This window comes from Pelodiscus sinensis, chromosome 24 (assembly GCF_049634645.1).
Source record: "Pelodiscus sinensis isolate JC-2024 chromosome 24, ASM4963464v1, whole genome shotgun sequence".
NCBI classification, from domain to species: Eukaryota; Metazoa; Chordata; order Testudines; family Trionychidae; genus Pelodiscus; species Pelodiscus sinensis.
Window position 1 is genome coordinate 18161088 of NC_134734.1, and position 25548 is coordinate 18186635.

General features: G+C 57.8%; 1 protein-coding gene across 2 annotated transcripts in view; it reads left to right on the forward strand.

The window, feature by feature from the left end:
- The first annotated feature begins 18640 nt into the window (after window positions 1-18640).
- PEAR1 (platelet endothelial aggregation receptor 1) overlaps window positions 18641-25548 on the forward strand; it is a 71471-nt gene continuing 64563 nt past the window's right edge. Inside the window, exon 1 of one of the 2 annotated variants that reach the window (XM_075908486.1) lies at window positions 18641-18959. The gene's annotated coding sequence lies outside the window, so the exon portion shown is untranslated. The remainder of the gene's footprint in view (window positions 18960-25548) is intronic. The other variant, XM_075908484.1, reaches the window with a different exon arrangement.

Genomic DNA, 25548 nt, shown 5'->3' on the forward strand with positions numbered 1-25548 from the left:
GGAATGGGCAACAGGGGAGGAATTCCCTCTGGGGTATCTGGCATTGGTTACTGTCAGCAGACAGGACACTGGGCTAGATGGACCTTTGGGTTGACCCAGTGTGGTCATTTTCATGTTCCTTTATTTTTGAGCCATAGGAAATGGAGGGCAGAGAGTGACTTAGATTTTAATTTCACTGGAAGGGTAACAATAACAAGGAGAGCATGGTGTGTGTGACTCACCCTGCTGCATCACCACATAATATTTAGCCCTTGTTCTTATCTAGTACTATCCAGCTGCGGAGCTGTGCCCCCTTCTCCCCATGGTACCGATAGGGAAGCGACTGGCCTGTGGCAGTCTCCTGAGGCTAACCACTAGCTCTAACCACTAGCCCACGCTGCTGCCCGAGATGAAGAGCTAAGTGAGTGAAAGATGCAGCCCCCGGAGTCTCATAGATCCTGGGGCTGCTGGCAGCATTCTATGCAGCTGTCTCGGGGGCCGTGCCTGTCGTTTAAAGATGAACGCGACAGCAGTGCTCGGAGCTGACAATCTGCCGCTATTGGGGCATTGCTCATGCTCAACAGTTACACAGCCCAGCCCTTGTCTGTGCCTGCATCTTGCTGCTCTGCCTTCCTCTCCCCGCCCCGTTGTTTCCTGAGACATCTGCCCTGCCCCCTCCCAAATTTAACCTCCTCGGTTTAATTTTGAAACATGAGGGCAAGATTAAGCTGCCCCAGAGCCGCCCTTGTCACCTCCTTTGCCTGGAACCAGATCTAGAGCTCACCTGGTGACTCTGACCCTACCCTGGTGAACCCGGATCGATGCCGATGAGAGCAGAGACCTCTGGAGAAAGTGAGCGAGGTGGCCGGCAGGCTGAGCTCAGCTGGGAAATACCTGGCAGTGTTTGTAGGGGAGTGGGACATGCCAGAGGGGATCAGAACAGGGATCTGTCAGTTCCTCCGATAGCAAACCGGCAGACTTTGAGCCCTTTTTGGCCAGCAAAATGGCCAGTCCTTTTATTAATTAACCTTGTAAAACTCTTGGCCTCGCAGATATCTTGTGGTGAGGAGTTCCACAGGCTGATGACCCCAGGTGTGGGGGCGGGGGATTGGTTTGCAACGTGCTCCCTATCTGACCCCTCTCCAGAGCCTCTGCTCTGCTGTCACCTGCCCCGTAGCTCCTTACCGGACTTCTCTGCTTGAGCCCCACTCGGGTGATGCTAGGGGGCCCAGGCGTCAGAGCTCAATCTGCCTGCCTCACTGCATCTGGAGCATGGGCGTGACTTGTTAAAGGCCCGGCAGGGGAGAAGCTGCAGCCTTGATGGAGGGGAGGTTGGGGACCCCTTGGCGAAAGAGTGGGGAGAGGAGAGGACTGGGCTCTGTGGTGGGCCATGAAATAGGGGCAAATCTGCAGGGAGGCAGCACCGGGGACCCCTCGGGAGATGTGTGAGGGACTTGCACTCAGGAAGGGCAGATGCTGCCGGCTTGGATTTGTTTGGGGAGCTTTGGGGGACCACTGGAAAAAGGGTGACCCCAGAGAGGCCACAGAAAACACTGTGAGGTTGTTAGAGTGAGGGGGCAAGTCCATACCTAAGTATTTCCTTAGGGGGCAACCTGCCTCCTCCCCCCAAAGCCTGCAATTGAGGGAGCCGGGCCGATGCACAAGCAGACACCCAGGGCCAGCCGTGCAGCTGGCCTCTTCCGCTCTCCCGGCCCGGGGAGGAACGGGGCGCACAGTCTCCCCCCGTCCCCTCTGCACCTGCCAGTCTGGACCCAACAGCTCATGTCTCTGCCCTGCAGACCCTCCCCAACCAGGGTGGAGGCTGAGGCCCTGGAAACTCATTCCCCCTGGGAGCCGGGGGTGGGGGCGTCACCTCCTTTGGATCGCGGCCCCAAAGCCAAGACGCAGGCCGGGTGGTTCCCGCCGGGCCCAGAGAGCGCAGCAGCGGGGTCAGGAGAGGGGAGGGATGGGGCAGCGGAGGGCGATGTTTCTCCTTTCTCCCCTCCCCCGCTGCACTTCCTTCGGCACCAGGCATCCCCATAGCCCCGGGCCCTCCCCGACAAGCTGCCCCAGCGCTGCCAGGAATCCTCCAGGCCGGCCCCTCCGGCTCGCCCCTGGTGGAGGTTCTGCCCATAAATAAAGGCAGAATAATTCATGTAATATTCATCGCCGCAATAACCGTGTCGGTTGCAGATGCTCCCTTCTGTGCGCAGCGTCTATCGGCCTCGCTGACGCGTAACGGCTGCCTGGCTCGGACGGGCTCCGTGAAGGGAGACACCCACGTTAAAACAGAGTCTGGAGTCTCGGTGAGGGGCCCTGGCCTGCCCTGCCCGGGTTGGGCTAGACTGTAACAGTCCCTTCTCTCCTTAGACATCCCAACCCGCCCCTGTATCATGGAGCGTACACAGGTCAACAAGGGATCTGGGGTGGGGGGATGGGCAGGGGTGGGAAGCCCCCAATCTTCTGGCCTGGCTCTGATGGGGGGGAGGGAGGAATTTGTTCCTTTGCCAGAGACTTTGCTCTTTGGTGAGAAAGTGGTGTGCATAGCCTGCTTCTTTGCTTTGCCATGGTGGGGAAACTGAGGCCCGGAGCACGGCTGTGCACCAGGGGCCAGGCTTGTATAGTGAGTCAGTGGCAGGGCTGAGAACAGAACCCAGCAGTCCTGACCCCCACGCCTGCCCCAGCTCTGTCCACTAGACACTACTTCCTTCCCACAGCTGAGCCACAAACCTGCTCACAGTCCATCACCCACGGGTGGGGATTGGGGGCTGCTTATTTGCCTCTCCCAAGCCAGCAGGCGCTGCTCAGAGCCAAAGCTGGGGAGATGGAGCCCGTGGCTGTGGATGGTCTGAGTGGTTTTCTGTGGGGCTGATAAACCAGAATCCCAGGCAGCTTCCCTCCCGCCCTGCTCCTGGGGGCTCATAGTCGGTGGCCTGCAGGTCAAAGCCCTGTTTCCTCTTCTGCACCGGATGAGGTCTGTGCCTTTCCCATTCCACAGCCCCTGTTGAGTGCTCCCCATGGGCAGCCAGCGGATACAGGCCGGGGCTTTCAAACCCAGAGGACACCATGATTGCTGGGGAGTTTCCCTTCCCTCACTCCCCCCGATTTGCTGCTGTTGCATTGCAGAGGGCAGGACGGAAGGGGCGAGGCAGATGGAGCCCACGCCGAGAGCTGGGGAGACCTCCCTGTGTAGACAAGCGGTCCTGCGGCACCTTCGAAACTAACAAAGATACAGGAGCATGAGTTTACATGGGCAAAACCCACTTCATCAGCTGAGCTGGAGTGGAAATAATAGAACCAAGATATTTATAACGGGGGAGGGGAAAGGAAGCCGTCAATTGTAGGACAGATGCTAATGCAGCTGTTAGAGGCAGGGGAGGCTGGCTTTATAATGTGACATCCAGTTAATGTCCTTGTTCAAGCCCAGGGAAAGTGACACATTTGTAGATAGATGCCAATTCTGCATTCTCTTTCGCTCTCTCTCTAATTGGCTGGTGAAATTCCTTTGCAGGAGAATGGCTACGTTTAAATCCAGGTTGACTGTCCAGGCAGGTTAAAATGTTCCACTACGGCTGCGATCATGGGTGTTACCCTTTCTGATGTCTGATTTGCATCCATTTCTCCTTTGTCACAGAAACAGTCCTATTTGGCTGATACATCTGTACAGATAAGCATTGGCCACCCTCAGAGGATGAGGCTAGGCAGCTGGTCCAAGCTACCTCACGTCCTTAGACTGACAGGTTCAAATCCCAGCAGGCTGACTCAGTTTACCTGCTTTGGAAGGCTAGCACTATGCTGCAGTTTGCTGAGGGAAAGGCAGCAAGATCTCAGTGCTTGGCAGGAAAAGACTCCGCTTTGCAAACAGTGCGGCGAGGTCTCTGCTTTGTCTCGGACCAGAGAGGAAAAATTCAGAAGCCTCAAAATCTGTCCTGAACTACAAACCTTGTTCTCCAGCCAGGCAGACGGGAACCTGTGGGATTTCTAGAGAGAGAGCCGGAGTCCAGCATGGCCTGGTTGGTTTGGTTAGGGCAGGGTGGGCAAGCCAGGCTCCTGAGCTGGCTCTGAATCGGGCAGGGTGTCTTGTTTCCTGGACTATTCTGATGTGGAGTCGGTTCCTCCTGTCTCTCACCTGGCCGCATTTCAGTAGCAGAGGACGGCACCTCTGTCTGTCTAGCATGAGCCAGTAGCTAAGGTGCACAGGGGACTAGTCGCTTTTCCCCAGGTTGCCATAGCACGTTGGGCCAACCCCTGCCCGGCTCCGTGCCTCAGTTTCCCCATCTCAGTGCTATTGCTTGCTGGCTGCAGAGTGCTAATGGGCTGCGTGTGGATTGCCAGCAGGATTTACTACCACACCCACTCCATTTGCTCTGAAAGGATTTATTCTCTCTCCCCCCCCCCCCCCCGGCTCAGTTACTACTGCTTTGCGCGACCGGCGTCTCCAAGCACTTTCTGAGCATTAATTAATGAAGCCTCACCACGCCCTGCAGGGAGAGATCCCTTCTCATGGCACAGCAGGGAAACTGAGGCACGGGGGCGGGGAGACTTGAGGATGAAGATCACACAGCGGCAGGCCAGGAATAGAACTCAGGAGTCCTGGCTCCTGCGGCTATGCTTCAAGCATCCTTTGTCTGGAGAGAGCCATGTTTGCCTGGGGGAAACCTACGCATGACTGAGCTATGGGGATAATGCGGCCTTGGGCCAGCCTGACTCCTGGGTTCCTTTGGCCTTGTGTTTAGAGTATTTACTCAGCAGGAGCTGGGCTGAATTACTCCAGGAATCGCAGGCCAGTCGACGGAGCAGCCACTGAGATCACTGGCAAGCAGCTAAAGAACAGGAGCTGGCAGGAATCCAGCAGCCTGTCTCTGTTTCCCCTCTCTGGGCTACTGGTAGGCATGCAACCAGGGAGGAGAGGGTGCCCCATGGCTTATTGGCCCTTCTGTTCAGGCGGACACATGGCTGGAATGTAACACAAGAGGAATAACTTTGTTGCCACGGTGCACCCAGATCCCCCACATATGTGGGCTTCTTCGCGTTACGGCAAATATTTCTACCTGTTTTGTAGATGGGGAAACCGAGGCACAGACTGCCAGGGTCTTGTCCCATGTTCCCTCTAATTTTTCCATGTGCAGAATAAATTTTGTTCTGTGCACCACAGCATGTATGCCGGTGCACCACCCATAGAAACACATACTGCCGGCTAAGGAAGCGCTGCTCATCAGCTGAACAGCATCGAAATCACTCCTGGGTGGCCGCCCAAGTGCTCAGCTTACAGGGAACACTGGTCTTGCCCAAAGTTGTCCCAGGGATGTGTTAGGCCTAGAAATAGAACCCAGACGTCTGGAGTGCTATCCCTCTGCCTGCTCGATTGCAGCAGCTGGAAACCAAATGTGTTGAGGTTTCCAAAGGAAGCAGATATTGTCAAAACTGTTCTCATTTTGTTGAAAAATCCAATTTTTCCACCAAAAAACATTTGGAGGAAGGGCTCTCAACCAGCCTTTTCCATTAGAGGGAAAAAAGTGGAGGGCTACGTTTAGATTGCATCCTTTTTTCAGAAAAGGGATGCAAATTAGACGTATCGCAATTGCTAATGAAGCGGGGATCTTTCGGAAAATAAAGCCTTTTCTGAAAGCTCCTTTATCCCTCTTAAAATAAGGGATAAGGGATCTTTCGGAAAAGGCTTTATTTTCCGAAAGATCCGCGTCTAGACTGGTGCTTTTTTCCGGCAAAGCTCCGTGCCGAAAAAAGCGGCAGCCATTTTTATGCTAATGAAGCGGAGGAGATTTAAATCCCCGCTTCATTAGCAATTGCGATACGTCTAATTTGCATCCCTTTTCCAAAAAAGGGATGCAGTCTAGACATAGCCAAAGTGGTTTTTTTTTTCAAGAGCAAGAAATAGAGAAAAATCCACAAACCAGACAATCTCTAAGATTTTTTTTTTCCCCCACAAATGAAACAAAGTTGAATTTGAAAAGGGAGGCAAATTCTTATTGCATTTCCAAGGTCTTCAGGAGAAAAGATTTTAAACCTCTATTGTTGCAACCCAACTGTTTTTTTTGTGGGGGAAATGCTTCTGTTTCCACTGAAAAATAAATGGAGAAAGTTTTTTTGGATGAAGACTTTTCCCCTCTCTCGTCCCCCTTCTGATTTGGTGTGAGCCAAAGGATTTGGACTCTATCCGAACCAGCTTGCCATTCCCGGCTGGGATGTTGTTTAGGTGCTGAATAGGAACAAGGGGTTAATTCCCTCTGCCTACCGGCTGGTTCCGCTTGCCCGTGTGTTCTATGCATCAATACTCACCATGCGGCTCTGTGCAGCCGTTTGCCCTGTGGTCTGGGCTAATGCACTTGGCGTGGAGGCCAAGAGGGGTATAAAATTATTAATGTTTCTGAATTTGAGGGGGAATATTGATTGGCACATCCAAGAATTCAATAGGGTCCACAAAGCGATGGGGATGGTTATTAACACGCCTGCTTCTCTGCATTCTTGTCAATTTCTGTTTCCATGGCAGCTGCTATTCCAGCACACGCCCCCCTCTCCCCCCCAAAAAAACCCCAAATAACCAACAGGATAACTGAGAACCCCGCACAAACAGCACTGGCCTGTGTTTGTTAACTCTCGCAGGATTGGCCCCATCGTCAGTTCCAGTGTCCCCCGAGCCCGGGCACAGAAGGAAAATAAGTGACATTTGGAGACTGTAACAACTGAGAGCGAGGGGGTTTCATGGGCTACGTTTTAAGTATTTTTTAAAAATTGGTGCTTTGATCAAGACTGGTCAGGAAGTCTCATTTCTAACCGCCCCCCCCCTGGGGTGTATACCCCCCTGAATTTCCCCAACCCCCCTGTTTTGTGAACTATGGTGCCATACAGCCCACCTTCACCCTCACGGTCTCACCCCTCATCGGCCCTCACGCCCCCGCCCCGTAAATTCAAACACCCCCTCCTAATTTCAATTCCTGGGGAGGCTACTGGCACGGAGAACAGAGCCCCTGCTGGAAAGGCTGCCTCCCGGCTGGAAGCATAGAGCCAGGCTGATGCTACAAATGCACTTGACCAATTAAGCTCCCTCCCTGCTTCCCATCGGGTTCTCCTTACGCTAAGTAGCTTAGTAGGGCCGGAGAGGCCTCTCTGCTGTAATGAGACACAACTTAAGTGGTGCTTAACTGTCCCTGAGCAATATTTCACTCCTGGCGGCGGGGGGTGGGACGCGAGAGAGCGAGATGTCTTCAAGGTGGCCTCTCAGCTGGGCTCTGGCACAAACCAGATGGTCCTTTAAGAGACCCAGGGACTCCGGCGGCTTCTGCAGGGCTTCATCCTCTGGCTCTGGCCCCAGGGGGAGAGAGCAAAGGGGCACCGTTGTCCAAAGTCAGGAGGGTCCTGGCTCTCGTGCCAGGAGAGTGGTCGGATGCAGCCAGCTTCGGGAGCAGGGCTGCCCTTGGCTTTGGACCTGCTGGTGGCCATGGCACGGTGCATAGGGGCGGCAGGCTGGCTGTCCCTGTCTCTGAGGTCTGCAGGAAGGGTGGCTTTCCGGTGATGGCTGGCACCCATGAGATCTGGGCTCCAGATGATAAGAACGGCCAGTCTGGATCAGACCAAAGGTCCATCTAGCCCAGTGTCCTGTCTGCCGACAGCGGCCAATGCCAGATACCCCAAAGGGAATGAACAGAACAGGGAATCATCATGTGATCCAACCCCCGTCGCCCATTCCCAGCTTCTGACAAACAGGCTCGGGACACCATTCCTGCCCATCCTGGCTAATTTATTCCTGTTAAAGTCCTGGTCTTCACCACATCCTCTGGCAAGGAGTTCCACAGGTTGACTGTGCGCTGCGTGAAGAAATACTTCCTTTTGTTTGTTTTAAACCTGCTGCCTATTGATTTCATTTGAGCCCCAGTTCTTATGGGAAAAAGTAAATAATGTTTCCTTACTCACTGTCTCCACAGACCTCTATCTGTCTTGATTTTACAGACCTGTATCATATCCCCCCTTAGTCTCCTATTTTCCAAGCTGAAAAGTCCTAGTCCCAAGAAGGCTAATGGCAAATCTGGGTGCATTAGTAGGGGCATTGGCAGCAGATCTGGAGAAGTGCTTATTCCCCTTTATTTGGTACTGGTGAGGCCACCTCTGGGATATGTCTACACTGCAGAGTTTTGTTTTCCCAGAAAAACTCTACTTACGTCCACATTGCTATTGCATTCTTTCAAAGGAAAGTCAAAAGAACAGAGGGGTTTTTCCAACAGCAGTAAACCTCTTTCTACAAGGAAGAAGGCTTTTTCTGAAAAAGCCTTTTCGGAAAAAGGCGCGTGTGGACGGGGAAGAGGGAGGTTTTTTCGCAAGAGGAGACCTCCAGGAAAAAACACAGGTGCCCTGGTGGCCACTCTGTCCATACTAATCACAGCTTAAATGCGAGAGAGTGTCCAATCAGTGTGGACGCTATCTGTCGAAAAAGCAGGCTGCTTTTTCGTTGTGCTTTTGCTGTGTAGACGCTCTCTTTCAAGAGAAGTTTTTCCAGAAGGTCTCTTCCGGAAAAGCTTCTTCCAAAAGAAGCCTGCGGTCTAGACAGAGCCCTGGAATATTGCGTCCAATTCTGGGCCCCCCATTGCAGAAAGGATGTGGATGCACTGGAGAGGGTCCAGCGGAGGGCAACCAAAATGATTAAGGGGCTGGAGCATGTGACCCACGAGGAGAGGCTGAGGGATTTGGGCTTGTTTAGTCTGCAGAAGAGTGAGGGGGGATTTGAGAGCGGCCTTCAACTCCTTGAAGGGGGGTTCCAAAGAGGATGGAGAGAGGCCGTTCTCAGTGGGGGCAGATGGCAGAACGAGGAGCAATGGTCTCACGTTGCAGGGGGGAGGTCTAGGTTGGATATTAGGAAAAACTATCCCCCTAGGAGAGTGGGGAAGCGCTGGGATGGGTTCCCTAGGGAGGGGGTGGAATCTCCATCCCTAGAGGTTTTCAAGTCCTGATTGGACAAAGCCCGGGCTGGGATGGTTTAGTTGGGGTTGGTCCTGCTTTGGCCTCCTGAGGTCTCTTCCATCCCTAGGACTCGATGATGCTGGAGGCCTCATGTCTCCTCCTGGCATGCCAGGGGCAGTAGAGACTAATGGTGGGCGCAGGCTGAGGGGACCTCCCCCAATTTCTAGAGACGCTGCCGCTGGGGCTCCCAGAAAGAGGCAACATTTGGATTCTGACCCTCCCTGGAGACTCAAGGTCCGTTCAGCTCTCCCGTGGGTCTTCCCGTCATCGGCAAAACCCTGGGAGCCCGACTGGGACGTGGGCTGGACTGGAACTGCCAGCCTGAAGGCAGTGGCCCAAAGGGGGGTTCCTCTCCTTTCCAGGAGCCCCTCTCCCTTCCCGCCCGCCTTCCCGCAGGCCCTCCAGCTCCGCGTGCCCTGGAAGGAGCCAGTCCGGCCTGCACGGAGCCGGCCCGCGCTTGGCTAATGCGGTTATTGGCAAGCGTGCACTGAAAGCCGGCCTGGAGCGACGCGGTCTCTTCTCCCCAAGCATAGGGGCCGGCTTGTTTACCCCGCAGGGTCCTCCGACTGCTGCTGGCAAGGTGCTGGGAAGCGAGAAATGGGCCTCAACCGAGGACTACATCTTCCCCCACACCCTAGGCCCCTCCGGTAGTGTCAAGTGCGTGGAAATGCCCCCTGAGGATTGCATCCCTCCCCCCCGCACCAGGGTGTCCTCGGTTGCTACGGAATTGGCATCAGTCCCAGCTGTGGGTGTGGGGAGCAGATGGGTGGGGGGCGAGGGGGTAGCAGGACTGGAGCACGTGACATGAGGGGTCTTCTGTGCATCCCTGGGTGCAGCGTGTCAGTTAGAGCCAGGTCTGGGCACAGCCCCTGAGAATCGGGAGGAGGAAGTGGCTGCCAGCCACCTTCACTCTGCCCCAAAGGAGGGAGGCTTTGAGAGCAGCCCCAGATCTGTGGGGGACGCTGGCCCAGCCCAGTCCAAGAGAGGGTGTTTTCAGAGAAAGAGGCCTTGGAACAGGGCAATATGGTTGCTAGGTGTCCGGTTTTTGCCCGGACAGTCCGGTAATTGTGTCTTCTGTCCGGTAAAAACACCCAGAAAATGCCAGATATGTAAAATGTTTTTCTCAGATGGAAGGCCGGTGGGGGAACGGTGGAATTTAAAGGCGCAGTGACCTTTTTTTTCTTTTTTTTTTCTTTTTTCAATCAATTTTTCCTCTCACCCTGTTCGGGATTTTTTGCAAAAGTATCTGGCAACCCTAAGTGTGTGTGTGGGGGGAGTCGTTTGGCTCTGGGGCTGCCTTCCCCAAAAGGGGAGACAGGGCCATGGCACACCAAGCATTCGCTGCTTCCCTCCCGGCGGGCATCTGCCTCGCCTGGGCTCAAGGCTGGGGCTGGATGCCAAACCCAGAGCGGTGATGGAGCCCTGTCTATGGCTGCTCTAGGCCGCGGCTCCCTTCTCCCATCAGTTGCACTAGGGTGAGCCAGCTTCCTCGCTGAGACCGGAACAGGACTCCTGTGGCTGCTTCCCACGCCGGGTTGGCAGCCACTGAATCCGCCTCCCCCATCACACGGCGACTTTGCTAGGCCTCAACCCACTTCCCAGCCGCGCGTGGCACCCTGGCATGTTGCCCCCCAGCCACAAGGGCCGGTCCAAGCCTCTTCCCCATTCGAGGTGACTCAGCCAGGCAGGACCCCAAGCTTGGTGGGCCGGTGCCTTCTCTCAGCACTAAACCCCCTTGCCGGAGCAGCTTTGGCCAGGGGAGGAAACGGTGCGGAAATGGACAGGAACTGAATGGGTAGGGGACGGGAGGGGGGGGTCTCTTCAAACAGCTCCCCCGAGTCTCCACGACTCCACTCCCCCTCCCCCGGTTAATTTCCACCATTTAATAAAGGCCAAAGGCTGATGAGCCAAAGTGATCAAACCAAACCTTTGCTGCCCTGGGAGCCCCGGGGACTTTGCCGGAACCCCTCCCCGGCAGGCCAGAGCCAGAGCCAGGAAGCCCCCCGCGGCAGCCCATTCATCACAGGCCTCTGGGAAGAGCTCTTTAGCTGCGCTCCGGGGTAAATGGGACTGATTTAAGGCAGGCTGGGCCCTGGAGAAGGGGGGCGGGGGGAGGGGTTGCTTTTCTAATGGAGCTCGGGGCGGGGGGATGGGGCGCCCCTCTGGAATGTGAAAATCATTATGAGTGATTAGAGTTATTAGTGTAAAGAGGAGAGGCAATTAACGGTGGCTTGACAGCAATTGAGGCTGGCTAATGTACTTACTAGCTATGAATAGCTGAGCGCGTAGCTGGGCGGCGGCTGCCGAGCTGGGCCTCCATCACGCCAGGGAGTGACCCCAGCCCGCAGGCACGACCAGCGCAGGGCCGCCGGTGGGCACTTTGTGCCAGCAGGGCGCAGGGTGGCGGGAGGGAGGGGAGAATGACGCCCTGCGATTTGGGGCAGGCGATGCCTCCTTTTTCTCCCCCCTCCCTCCCCCACAACGGCTTCAGGTGCCGCCCAGCTGATTGGCAGAGCGCCCACAACCAGCAGCGTGTGTTTCTCCTGGTGGTGCACGTCCGCACAGGCCTTGGTGCACAGAACAAAATTTATTCCACACCTGGATGGAAAAAGAAAATGAGAGGGAGCACTTGGAGCCAGCCTCTTTGGAAAGGTGGCACAAACACAAAGCACCCCGGGGCATAATCACAGCATGATCCACCAGCTTTGCTCCATCGATTCTCGTTACTCCTCCCTCCCCCGGCCGGGGGCTGATTGTCCAGCCCACCTGCCCCTCCTGGAGCTGTTTATAGCCGGGCCTGGTGAGTAGTAGCCAACCATTCCGGCAGCATTTTGAGCAGGTGTCAGTGACTGCTCCGGAGGCCCCCGGGGAGCACGAGTGGGGGATGGGGGATGCCTGGGGAGGACTCAGGCCCTCCTTGGCCTTCACAGGCCCAAAGGGCATCAGAATTCAGCTCCTCGTGGCCTTCTGAGCTCGGGAGTTTGGGAGGGAGGGTTGCGCTTGGGCTCAGCAGGGCCGGCACTGAGACACCCCAAAGCTCACCCCTGGGCCCCTGTGTCTGCAATGGGCCAAAGCCAGGCCTGGTGATGGGGGGAGGGCGCGGTTGCCCTGGGGCCCAGAGATTCAAAAGGAGTATTGCAACCAGAGTGCTACTCCACGCAGTTCTGAGGGCTGGGCGGGGAAGGTGCGCACCCCGGTCTGGGTGGCGCCGAGGGCTGACTGACCTTGACTCCACCCCCTCTGCCTTGCCCCCCCCCCATTATCCTGAGACCTGTGGTGGCCGTCGGCCCCGCTAGCCAAAGCACAACCTGGACCCAACCCCCTGAAGTCTGGCTGGGGCCTGTTTCTACCCAGCTCTTGCACCCTGATGGGATCGGCCGGGAAACCGGCTGAACCCGCCTCCCCCCCCCCCAACTCTGCTCTGGCCGCTGCGCCTCCTCTAGGGACAGCGCGTGGCATCTGCTTCACACAGCGGGAGGGGGCTGGCCAGGTGGCAGGGAGCACGCAGATGTGAGCCCAAACCCTCAGCGAATGCAATAGAAACATCCCCCCTTCTACACGCATCCCTGCTGCTCCACCGGCCAGCCCAGGGTGGAAGGCGGGCTGGCAAACGCAGCCCACGAGCCCCCTCTTGCAGGCGGTTCAGCAAACCACAGGTTCCCACCATCTGACGCTGCTTGCAAAGGGTACCTCCCGGGGCAGCTGGATTGGAAGACAGGCGTTGTCTGGACCGGCCCACAAAGCTACACCTGAATCACAAACTCTCCTTCCCTGCCCCAGCCGGAGAAAAACTCTTCAAGCCCTAGTAAAGCCTATAAGCAGGCCAATGATGCCCGGGGTGCACAAGAATTCTAGGCCCCCGTGTTACAGAGGGAGGGGGTGGTGCGAGAGGCATTCTCTGCCCATCGCCTGCCCGAGTCCACCCACTTGTGGTGCTCCAGCGGCGGGGTGGGAGTGTACTCAGGAGGAGTGAATCGCTGGTGTGCCTGTCGTGAAATCACCACAGTTCTACCTGGCCACCGGGGTGTAAAATGTTCTGCTCCCCTCAGCCTTGTGTTTCACGCTTGCTTTGCACCAGTGCAAAGGGCTACACACATCACCCAGCAGGGGAGGAGCAGCCCACGTGAATTTCTGGACCAGCCTGAGCTCGGTTGCACGACTAGTGAATCCAGGCAGGGCCGGGTTGAGGCCTTCGTAGGCCCTAGGCACTCTCAGAATCGTGAGATTATATATACAAGGATAAGGGAGAAATGCCCTCTCGCCGCGCTGCCTAATATCGCCCACTTTAATCTTCGCTCTTGAAAGCGGCGCACGGCGGGAGCAGTTCATGGTACTCGGTTCTAAAAGAAGGCAGGGCCGGAGATGGGCCCGTTTACGTGCCGGGTGAACCAAGCCATCAGGAGAGCCAGCAGCAACAGGCTGTCCTTTCACAGTCTCAGCACGCCCGGAGGCTGCCCCAGGAAGTCTCTGCCTCTTGAGACGTCGGGGAAAGACGAATTTTGGGATGAAAGCAGGGCACCTACCGCCCAGCAAGCCAGATGCTTTGGGCTCACTTCCCAAAGAGCGCATGTCTAAGGGTGACGGGAGTATAAAAAGACAGGGGCGAGAACCCAGCACTGATCGCTGTCAGCAAAGGGCATCACTGAAGCACTGGAAGAAGAGGCTCTTTTCACCAGCCGTCCGCCCGCTGCTCAGTGCATCGCACGGCCTGACTGCCCTCTGGTGGGGCACTTTATAATTTTCCAAAGCAGCCCTCTAAGCCAGTGGCTCCCCACCTTTCCACATGACTGCACCTCTGTCCGGAGGCTGGTTGTCTGGCGCAATGTTCCCTCTCATTTTTCCATCCACGTGTGGAATAATTTTTCGTATGTGCACCAAGGCATGTGCAGTTGTGCACCACCAGCCGAAACACAGCTTCCCGGCTATGGGTGCTCTGCTCATCAGCTGGGCAGCCCCAGAATCGGTCCTGGACAGCCGCCTGAGTGCTCAGCTTACAGGGAACGCCAGCCTGGCGTACCCCCCAAAGTTTCACTGCACGTGGAAACGACTGGCTTACAGCATCAGGCCTAAACTACAGCAGCGTCACCGCACAGAGGTAGTGATAAGTTGCTGACGTTCTGCTTTTTACTAGGAATGTAAAATCCTGTGTTTAACTGATTGAAGGCAGAGTGGGAGGCGGGGGGGGGGGGCACCCCAGCCAAACTGCATGGCCCCCCCGCCTGCTGGGGTTGGGCGAAAGCGGCCATCGCAGCTCCCAGCCCCTCCATGGGGGCTGCCACTTCCGCTACAGCCCCTGCTCCCCATGCGATGGTGTGGGCTAGGAGCCAGCAGCCCCATGCAGGAGGACCAGCAGAGCTACAGCAGCTCTCCACCCACGGCCCAGGGCTGATCCTAAGAACATAAGAACGGCCGTACTGGGTCAGACCAAGGTCCATCTAGCCCAGTGTCCTGTCTGCCGACAGTGGCCAGCACCAGGTGCCCCAGAGAGGGTGGACCGAAGACAATGATCAAGCGATTTGTCTCCTGCCATCCCTCTCCAGCCTCTGACAAACAGAGGCCAGGGACACCATTTTATCCCCTGGCTAATCGCCTTTTATGGACCTAACCGCCATGAAATGATCTAGCTTCTCTTTAAACTCTATTATAGTCCTAGCCTTCACAGCCTCCTCTGGCAAGGAGTTCCACAGGTTCCTGGGTACCACTTAACCATTACTCAATAAGCATCACTCATTAAGGGTGATACTTACCGGGTCACCGTTTGACGGGGCACCCGTTAACATTCCTCCTTTATCCCACGTAAAATTATAAGAACGGCCAGACCAAAGGTCCACCTAGCTCAGAAAGACACTCCCCACATCCCCCTGGCCCACCAGAGCCTGGGGGGCCCTGGGCTAGTAGATGTTAGGGGTCCCCCAACGCTCTAGGGTGAGGCCAAAAATGAGGAGTTCAGTGTGTGGGAGGGGGCTGCTGGGAAGCAGGTTTGGTGCGTGGGGGGTTGGGGCGTCTGGGAGGGCGCAGGAGCAGGCTGAGGGTGGGACGGCTGGGCGGGAGGTAGGGTGAAGGAGCAGAGAGGGGGTGCAGCAGCAGACTGGGGAAGGGGAGCTGCAGGCCAAGCACCAGCTCCCTGATGCTGGGGCGGGGGGAGCCCCAAGGCTCAGGGTCCAGATCCAGGTAAGCTGGGGCCAGATCCAGCCTCTGGGGCTGTAGATTCCCCACTCTTGTTCTAGGGCCTTTGCCTGGGTTTCTATCTGCCATAGGTTCCTCTGTTGGCCCCTGTTGCCCCAGTCTGCCAATGCCTCTCAAACATTAATGTATCTATCACCCTTATTCCCCGCCTGCCGGAGAGCCCGGAGCCCACGGAGCTGTCTGAAATGGGATGTCTTTCCATCCTTCTGGGAGTTTTCAGTCTTTTGATACTCTCTGTCCTACTCACCTTTCCTAGGAAAAGGCCTCCCTCCCTCCATCACTGCTGCTTGACAGGTGGGGAAACCGAGGCACGGAGGGGGAGTAACTTGCTCTGGAGCACGCAGCGAGTCAGCGTTAGATCCCAGGTGTCCTGGCGCACAGGCCGGGGCTCAGACCAGCCCTCTGTCTGCACAGCAGCCTGACCTCCCGGTGCGTGGCACTTTGCAGCCTGTGGCCACCAGATGCTGCTGTTTAGCAGAGAAAAACACCAGCTGGGAACAGTGGCCCTTGCAAGCCACCCTGCTTTGCGCCAGGTCCAGCCCCATAGGAGGCAGGGGCGAGGAAACCGTTTTGGGGTCAGGGGCTGCTGACCCATAGAAAAATTGGTTGGGGGCTGCACGAAAGTGAGAAGCCAAAAAAGCCCCCAAAGCCCCTCCCTGGCGTGGCCCTGGACTGAGAAGCAGAAGGACAAGCCCCACATTCCCCCCACACAGCAGAGCCTAGGGGGACCTGGGCTAGTAGATTTTGTGGGTCCCCCTAGACTCTGGGGTGGGGACAAAAATGAGGGGTTCAGTGTGTGCGAGGGGCTGCCAGGAAGTGTGCTGGGGGGGTTGGTGGGTCTGGGGGGAGGGAGGGTGCAGGAGTGTGTTGGGGGTTGGGGGGTGTGGGGGGGAGGGAGGGTGCAGGAGTGTGTTGGGGGGTCGGTGGGTGTGGGGGGAGGGAGGGTGCAGGAGTGTGTTGGGGGTCAGTGGGTGTGGGGGGAGGGAGGGTGCAGGAGTGTGTTGGGGGGTCGGTAGGTGTGGGGGGAGGGAGGGTGCAGGAGTGTGTTGGGGGGTCAGTGGGTGTGGGGGGTCAGGAGGGTGCAGGAGTGTGTTGGGGGGTTGGTGGGTGTGGGGGGAGGGAGGGTGCAGGAGTGTGTTGGGGGGTTGGTGGGTGTGGGGGGAGGGAGGGTGCAGGAGTGTGTTGGGGGGTTGGTGGGTCTGGGGGGAGGGAGGGCGCAGGAGTGTGTCGGGGGGTCGGTGGGTGTGGGGGGTCAGACGGGCGCAGGAGTGTGTTGGGGGGGTCGGTAGGTGTGGGGGGGAGGGAGGGCGCAGGAGTGTGTTGGGGGGGTTAGTGGGTCTGGGGGGGAGGGAGGGTGCAGGGGTGTGTTGGGGGGTTGGTGGGTCTGGGGGGAGGGAGGGCGCAGGAGTGTGTCGGGGGGTCGGTGGGTGTGGGGGGAGGGAGGGTGCAGAAGTGTGTTGGGGGTCGGTGGGTCTGGGGGGGAGGGAGGGTGCAGGAGTGTGTTGGGGGGTCGGTGGGTGTGGGGGGAGGGAGGGTGCAGGAGGAGGCTTGGGGTGGGAGGACTGGGCAGGAGGTGGGGTGCAGGAGTGTGTTGGGGGGTCGGTAGGTGTGGGGGGAGGGAGGGTGCAGGAGTGTGTTGGGGGGTCGGTGGGTGTGGGGGGGAGGGAGGGTGCAGGAGTGTGTTGGGGGTCGGTGGGTCTGGGGGGGAGGGAGGGTGCAGGAGTGTGTTGGGGGTCGGTGGGTGTGGGGGGTCAGGAGGGCGCAGGAGTGTGTTGGGGGGTCGGTGGGTCTGGGGGGAGGGAGGGTGCAGGAGGAGGCTTGGGGTGGGAGGACTGGGCAGGAGGTGGGGTGGGGAATGGGGGTCTGGCGGGAAGTAGGGTGCTGGTGCTCCAGCCCTGCAGGGAGGCTCCACAGGGAGGCGGGGGGAGGGACCCAGGACTCCCCGCCCATCTGAGATCAAGTGTGTCCGGTATTTTTTTTGAAGCCACCTGGTCACCCTCGGTGAGAGAGCAGCAGGGCTCCTGCCGCCAGCCTGGGGCGGCAGTGACGTAGCCACGGGTGGGCCTGAATGGGCTGGGGTCTGGCCACTTTAATCCAGGCCCATCCACCCCCACAGGCCGGGCAGGGGACCGGACCCCGCTCTGCCAGCGCTCCGGCGCCCTGCCGCCCAGCCCTGTGGCACTCCCACCACTGCCGCCCCCACCACTGCCCGCCCACCCAAAGCCGGGGCGCACCCCAGGGAGCCCTTCTGGTTATGCCGCTCTGGCCTGGGTGTAGATCTGAGCGCCCAGATTACCCCAGGCCTTGCTTTCCTGGGGCTCGTGGCTGCAGGGGATCAGGGGAGCAGTGCAGGGGCTAAGGCAGCTCCCTGCCTGTCCTGGCACCGCAGACTGCGCTGCGCCCCAGAAGTGGCCGGCAGCAGGCCCGGCTCCTAGGGGTGGGGGGCAGAGTGCCCAGGGCTCCCCCCACTGCCCCTGCCCCGAGCACTAGCTCCACACCCCCACTGGCTGGGAACCTGCTTCTGGGGGCAGCATGGTCTGTGATGCCAGGAGAGGCTGGAAGCTGCCTTAGCCCCCCTCCTCCCACTGCACCGCTGAAGGGAAGCCCCGCCTGCCCCAGCCCCCCCACCCCATGCCCCAAAGCTCCCCTCCTCAGCCCCACCCCGGAGCCCACACACTAGTCACATTCTGTTGTGGGGCGGCATCAACAATTTTCTTCAACTGGGTCACGAGCAAAGACGTTTGAACCCCGCTGTGTTCGTGGACCAACCTCTCTCGGGGGGCGAGAGACGAGTTCCTGCTTGCGGGCTCCACTTCTGAGATGGGGCAGGTTTCCCTGGAGGCTGGGAGGTCAGAGGCAGGGGGATCCTCAGGTGTTCTCCAGAGGGGACAGAAGGGGGGTTGCTTTTCTCTTTTCCCTGGGGGGGTTCGTTCCAGAGTGGAGGGACGGCCCTGCTTTCACCCACAGCGTTATTACCGGGCATTTCGTGCGCTGGCTGAGGTACCCCCGGCATTGTGAGAGGCGTGGGTACGACCTGTGGGCCTTGAAGGGTGTGTTGGGGAGGGGGGTTGGCTATTGTCGTGGAGGGGAGGTGTCTGTGGATTTTGCATCCGTTGTTCTGGCAAGAAACTCAACTTCTCCCTGAGCCCCCCTTGGCCAGTGGACACAAGGCAGTTGTGGTCGCAGCTTTACCACGAGGTTGGAAGAAGCTCCAAGCTGCTCCAGAGCCATTCGCTCGTGTGACAGCTGCAAACAGCCTTGTGTTCACTGGGCTTCAATACATAGGAGCTGACCCACCCTGATCCCTAGAGGGGACGCAGCCCAGAGGGCTGGCCGCTGGCTGCACAGCCCTGTGTGCGTAGGTTTGGAGTTAGCGCTTGTTTTGCAATGGCTGTTCCAAGCAGGCTGGTTTCTTGCCAATGAAAAAGTGTGCGCGCGAGTTGTGTGTATTTTTTTTCCTTTCTTTTTTTCTCCAAACCCAGCGCCCTTAGTAGTTTCCTTGTCAAAACTTCCTGAGTCGGTTCCCAGCCCCCTTCCTGCTCCCTCCCCCTCCGATGTTTCAGCGCTCACACTGAACAGTCCCTCCCTGCCGCAGACTCAGCACCCACCCTGCCCCGAACAGAAGCCAAGTCCCAAACCCAAAAGGGGGCTCGCTAGGTCTTTTCTCCCTGGAGAGGGAAATAAATTCTCCCTCCCTCATTTTTGTTATTCTACCCTCCCCTTTTCCCCCATTCTTTCAGCTGTTTCCCACGGCCCGTCTGCTCCCTGCTGGAGGATTTCTTGGAAGGCAGCTGGCGCGTTACTTTCCCTGGGACAGGAGAAAGGTGAGTACAGTGGGTTTGCCCACCGCGGATGGTTGGATGGACACAGATTGGCAGCTGTCAGCAGGCTGGTCCCTAAAAGCCCCAAAAGCCCAGCCAGGAGGCTGCATTCCTGAGGTCGTTGGTGAAGGATTTGAAGGGTGCCTCCTGCTTTCTCCAGAAGGGGCGGGTTGCTGCTTCGCCTCTGATGCAATAGCCCAATATCGGCTGGTCTCTGCCCACACGGCACCTTTGAGCATCCGGGGTCAGACGGCTCGGTGGCTCTGTCTTTCCAAGAGGCTCAATTTGGGTCTCCAGGCCGCGGATGCAGATCCGTGGGGGCGCCCAGAATTGGGGCCTGCTCTCCGTTCCATCTGGAGCGATTGTACCGGCGGCACTGGACGCTGGTCCAGATTCTGTTCTCTGTGAAAGTGCCGTGCACCCAAAGGAACTCAGGAGGGCAGGGTGGGGGCGGAGGAGGGGGGTCAGGCCATGTTGCGCTGTTGGTGATCCAGGTGTAAAGGCAGAGTTGTTCTGATGGCGTCTGGATGGACCCTACGCCAGGGAGAGCAGGATCAGCCCCGGGGTGCTGGAGCCAGGATCCTGTGGGAAGGGCGTGGGAAAGTTCAGATGGACCCAGCTCAGGGGCCTGGCACTGGGGCAGGTGATGCTCCTCTGTGCCGAGTAGGGGGACCCCCTCGCCTGCCTCTGCTCTTCAAACCCCCTTCTCTGTTCCCCAGCTTGGCCCCGACCCCCTCCTGCCCCTGCGGCAGGAAGATTTTCTCCTATCTGAGCCAAGTCCTGGGACCTGCTGGATGTGCCATGGGGCTGTTCCTGCCCCCGGCTGGGGGCAGAGGGCCCAGGGTGGGGTGAGTTGGGCAGAGTGGAAGTGGGATGAGGCATGGCCGGGTGGGATGGGGGGGACAAGACATGGGGTAGAGGACAGCGTGGGACAGTGGGCTGGACTGATCTGCAATAGGGCATGGGGGCTGCTTGGATAGATGTGGGGTGGATCTGAGATAGGGGCCTGGGTGGATCTGGGGCAGAAGCTGGGGTGGGGCAGGCAGGGAGGGGGCGAGCCAGGTACCATCTAATCCCATCACGGCGCAGATGCTGCTTGTCCTGCCCTGAACAGCTCCAGACCCGAGTGGGCAGCCCCCTTCCCCCCCAAAGGCTCCGGCTGTAGGGCCAGTTGTAGCCTCCTGGGGCCAGCGGTCTCCTGGCCAGCTTGCCGCCAGCTCAGCCGGGGGAGGAAGCACGTCAGAGCCGGGACACTGCAGCGGAAACTGGAAGGGCAGAGATAGAGGCTCCTCTCCAGGTCGTGCCTCCCCGGGGCAGATAGCCCTTAAAGGGCCATCGCAAAGAGCTCGAAAGAGAGGCGCTGGGTCTCGGCACAGCCCCCTCCCCAGTAACCCAGGCCCCAAGCAGGGAGTGTGGGAGGGAGACAGAATGGGAGGGCCTCGCCCTCAGACCATCAGGGGACCACAGAGTCCTTCCCAGTCATGTGTCGGGGAGTTCCACAGCTCCGCGGGATCGTTGTCCCGCCTTTAGCAGGGACAGAGAGGAGAAGGGACTCGCACAGGGTCAGCATGAGAAATGGGCGCACAGCCCAGGAGGAGACTTAGCTCCCAGCTCTCCTTGCGCCAGCCACTAGTCTCCCCTCCCCTCCTAAAGCTGGGAATGGAACAGCCTAACTCCCAACTCTCCCTGCTCTAACCACTGAACCCCACTGCCCTCCTAGAGCTGGATTAGGAACCCAGAGTCTGGCCTCCCAGTTCCTTCACTAACCACATCCCCTCCTTCGCAAATCGTGACGCTGAACTTGGCGGGCAAGGGGGCAGCCCGATCCTTGTGGCATTTCAGTCAGCCCACGGTGGTGCGACACCCTTGGTGCGGTGACGTCCGTGGCTCACGCCGCACGCGCAGGGAATGCTCACTGTGGCCGTCATCCCGTCTCCTCTCCAGAGCCCGCGGAAGGGCACGTGCTGCGTCCCAGCCATTCAGGGGACATGTCACCCTGATGGACCGCTCCATGCATGCCACTTCCGCCCCTGTGCACGGGCCATGGCGGCTGGGGGTCCTGGCACAGCGCCACCCTTCTTGGGATCTCAAAGCATTTTATTAAGGAGCTAACCCTCCACCCCTGGTTACCCCCATTTTACAGATGGGGAAACCATTTTACATTGCTGTTACCCCCATTTTACAGATGGGGAAACCGAGGCACAGCCCATGGAGGTGATTCGCCCCGAGAGTCGGTGGCAGGGCAGAATTTAGTGCTCCTGGCTCCCAGCCCTCTGCGCTCATTGCTGGATTAAACTCCTTCGCAGAGCCAGGAAAGGAATCTAGGATGCCTGCTCTCCCCATTAGGCCACGCTCCCTCCAGTAGCTGGGGATAGAACCCTCCACTGCTCCCCCCGCTGTGACCATTCATAGAACCCAGGCGTCCTGACTCCCAACCCCCGGCTCTGAGCTTGCCTTTGGGGGGAGCTGAGCAGCAGCACCTCCCCATGTTGCACCAGCCTAGAGCATCTGTCACCCAGCCCCTTGCTCTAACCACTAGGCACTGCTCTGCCTTGTGATTCAGCCTGCCCAGATGCCAGTGGGTGGGGCGGAGGCTGGGGGGGTGCGGGCCCCACCAGGCGCGTGACTGCTCTGCTGACTGGAGTCTGGCTTAAAATAGCTCCAGCGGCTTTGTACCCCGCTGTGGCCGGGCCCTCTCCCTGTCGCCTCTGGGGCTGGAGCTGCTGCCTTTTCCCAGCCGTGGGTCTGATTCCACAAGGATTGGGCTCCCCCCCAGTGTCAGTGGAGCTCGGTAATACCCCCGCGGGCTCTTTAATAGCCCCGCCTTCTTCAGACCTGTTGGGACCCCTAGAGTCACGGCTCAGAATCCCTTCCACCCGCCTACCCCACTGGGAGGGCAACACGGGCCCTGGAGGGAGACGGGGCTGGGAAACAGGACACCTGGGTTCTAGGCCCAGCTCTGAGAGGGGAGTGGAGCCCAGTGGGTAGAGCAAGGGGGGAGGCAGGGTGCCTGGGTTCTAGGCCCAGCTCTGGGAGGGGAGTGGATCCCAGTGGGTAGAGCAAGGGGGAGGAGGCAGGGTGCCTGGGTTCTAGGCCCAGCTCTGGGAGGGGAGTGGAGCCCAGTGGGTAGAGCAGGGGGGGAGGAGGCAGGATGCCTGGGTTCTAGGCCCACTCTGGGAGGGGAGTGGAGCCCAGTGGGTAGAGCAGGGGGGAGGAGGCAGGATGCCTGGGTTCTAGGCCCACTCTGGGAGGGGAGTGGAGCCCAGTGGGTAGAGCAGGGGGGAGGAGGCAGGATGCCTGGGTTCTAGGCCCACTCTGGGAGGGGAGTGGAGCCCAGTGGGTAGAGCAGGGGGGAGGAGGCAGGATGCCTGGGTTCTAGGCCCAGCTCTGGGAGGGGAGTGAAGCGAAGTGGGTAGAGTGGTGGGCTGTAGGCCTGGCTGCAGGGTGGTTGCTAATGCGGAGGACTTGGTGGGAAGATGCCCTGGGGGGCAGAGGAGGGCGTGGTGTGGAGAGGGATGTGGCCATCCAGATGCCTGCAATCGGCTCCTTGTGCTGCATCTGGGCCATGTGCCACTCGCTCAAGTCATTTCCCACCTGGGCTGGCCTGGAGAGTGGCCCCTCCACCCCCCCACCCCACCCCTCCGGCAGGCTCCCTGGGGAGCAGCTGTGTCTCTCTAGGAGCCTTGGGGGTGGCTCTCGGTGGAGCGGCGGGTGCTGATGCCGCGGGGTGGGGGAAATGACCCAGGGCAGGGCCGGGTGACTCACCACATTCTCCCCCCCCCCCGCTGCATGTGCCAAGAGGCGCCAGTCACCCTGGCCTCACGCCAGAGGAATGCGGAGCATTGCTCATGCTTTTCATGGGGACACCCCTCCTGGGACTGCGAGCGGTCCCCCTCGGCCGGGGCTTTTCCTTCAGGACGCGTGGCTATTGCTGCCCGTTAGGCTGCTTCCGTGACACGCTGCCTTGGGAGTGGGGGCTGGTGACAGGGACGGTGTCTGTGCCCCCTCCCCATTTGTGGTACATCTTTAATAAGACAGCAAACTGCCTCTCCTGTGATCGAATCAACAAAGCAGGGACATGTAACCTCGGTGGGTGCACAACCGCTGGGAAACCGGTCCCAGAGTGGTGCACAGCCAAGCTGGAAGGGCATAACACGCCGGGGCAGGAGGGAGGCAGAATTACTGGGCCCCATGGCGAGGTGGGGGCAGCTCCTTGCTCCTGGAGGGGGTGGAGCTTCAGGCAGAAGGGGCGGAGCTAGGAGCTAGCCTCCCCTCACCTGCCGGAGCACACCGCCTTGGACTCCAGGACTGTCGCAGACGCAGCGGTGGGAGCCCCGGGCTTTGAGGCAATTATCCCCCTTTTGACCTCCTCCTTCCCCTGTTGGCGGGCCCGAATCCTGTAGGATCAGTGCTGGGTCCGGTTCTGTTTGAAGAGTAGGCTTGTAAAGTTTGCAGATGAGACCACAATGGGAGGGGTTGCAAGTGCTTTGGAGGAGAGGGTTAAAATTCCAAATGCTGGGGACACTCCGTGCTCTGGGGACAAGAGGGTGAAGTTCAATAAGGACAATTGCAAAATCCTGCGCTTAGGAAGGAACAATCCATTGCGCAAACACAAATGGGAAGCGGCTGTCTAGGAAGGAGCGCCTCAGAAAGAGATTGAGGGGTCATCATGACCCACAAGCTAAATATGAGTCACACGTGTGACACTGTTGCAAAAAAAAAAGCCAACAAGATGCTTTTTTTTAGCAGGAGTGTTGTGAGCAAGACACAAGATGTCATTCTTCTGCTCTGCTCTGCTCTGCTCTGCTCTGCGCTGATTAGGCTGAAACTGGAGTATTGTGTCCAGTTCTGGGTGCCACATTTCAGGGAAGAGGTGGATAAACTGGAGAAAGTCCAGAGCAAAGCAACAAAAGGTCTAGAACACATAACCTAGGAGGGAAGCCTGAAAGAACTTCTCTTCTTTACCGTGTTGGGTAAAGAACAGGTTAGGAACTATTTAGAAAAGCTAAACGTACACAAATCCATGGGTCCGGACTTAATGCATCCGAGGGTACTGAGGGAGTTGGCAAATGTCATTGAGGAGCCTTTGGTTATTATTTTTGAAAAGCCGTGGAGATCGGGAGAAGTCCTGGATGATTGGAAAAAGGCAAATGTAGTGCCCATCTTCAAAAAAGGAAAGAAGGACGATCCAGGGAACTATAGGCCGGTCAGTCTTACCTTGGTTCCTGGAAAAATCATGGAAGGGATCCTTAAGGAATCCATTTTGAGGCACTTGGATGAGAGGAAAGTGATTAGGAATAGTCAGCATAGATTCACAAAGGGCAAGTCGTGCCTGACCAATCTGATTAGCTTCTATGATGAGGTAACTGGCTCTGTGGATGTGGGAAAGTCAGTGGATGTGATATACCTTGACTTTAGCAAGGCTTTTGATACGGTCTCCCACAATATTCTTGCCAGCAAGTTAAGGGAATGTGGATTGGATAAATGGACTGTAAGATGGATAGAAAGATGGCTAGAAGGTTGGGCCCAGCGGGTTGTGATCAACGGCTCGATGTCGGGATGGCGGTCGATTTCTGGCGGACTGCCCCAAGGTTCGGTTCTAGGACCGGTTTTGTTCAATAACTTTATTAATGACCTGGATGAGGGGATGGATTGCACCCTCAGCAAGTTTGTGGATGACACTAAGCTAGGGGGAGAGGTAGATACGCTTAAGGGCAGAGATAGGGTCCAGAGTGACTTAGATAAATTGGAGGATTGGGCCACAAGAAATCTGATGAGGTTCAACAAGGACGAGTGTAGAGTCCTGCACTTGGGACGGAAGAATCCCAGGCATTGTTAAAGGCTGGGGACCAACCAGTTAAGTAGCAGTTCTGCAGAAAAGGACCTGGGGGTTACAGTGGATGAGAAGCTGAATATGAGTCAACAGTGTGCCCTTGTAGCCAAGAAGGCTAATGGCATATTAGGTTGCATTAAGAGGAGCATTGCCAGCAGATCCAGAGATGTCATTATTCCCCTTTATTCGGCTTTGGTGAGACCACATCTGGAGTATTGTGTCCAGTTCTGGGCCCCCCACTACAAAAAGGATGTGGACGCATTGGAGAGGGTCCAGTGGAGGGCGACCAAAATGGTTAGGGGGCTGGAGCATATGACTTATGAGGAGAGGCTGAAGGACTTGGGTCTGTTTAGTCTGCAGAAGTGAAGAGTGAGGGGGGATTTGATAGCAGCCTTCAGCTTCCTGAAGGGAGGTTCCAAAGAGGTTGGAGAGAGGCTGTTCTCAGTAGTGACAAATGGCAGAACAAGGAGCAATGGTCTCAAGTTGTGGTGGGAGAGGTCCAGGTTGGATATTAGGAAAAACTATTTCCCTAGGAGAGAGGTGAAGCACTGGAATGGGTTACCTAGGGAAGTAGTGGAGTCTCCATCCCTAGAGATGTTTAAGTGTTGGCTTGACAAAGCCCTGGCCGGGTTGATTTAGTTGGGATTGGTCCTGCCTAGGACAGGGGGCGGGACTTGATGACCTCCTGAGGGCTCTTCCAGTTCTATGGTTCTGTGATTCTAACTGGGTTTGTTCAGTCTAAAAAAAGGAAGACAGAGG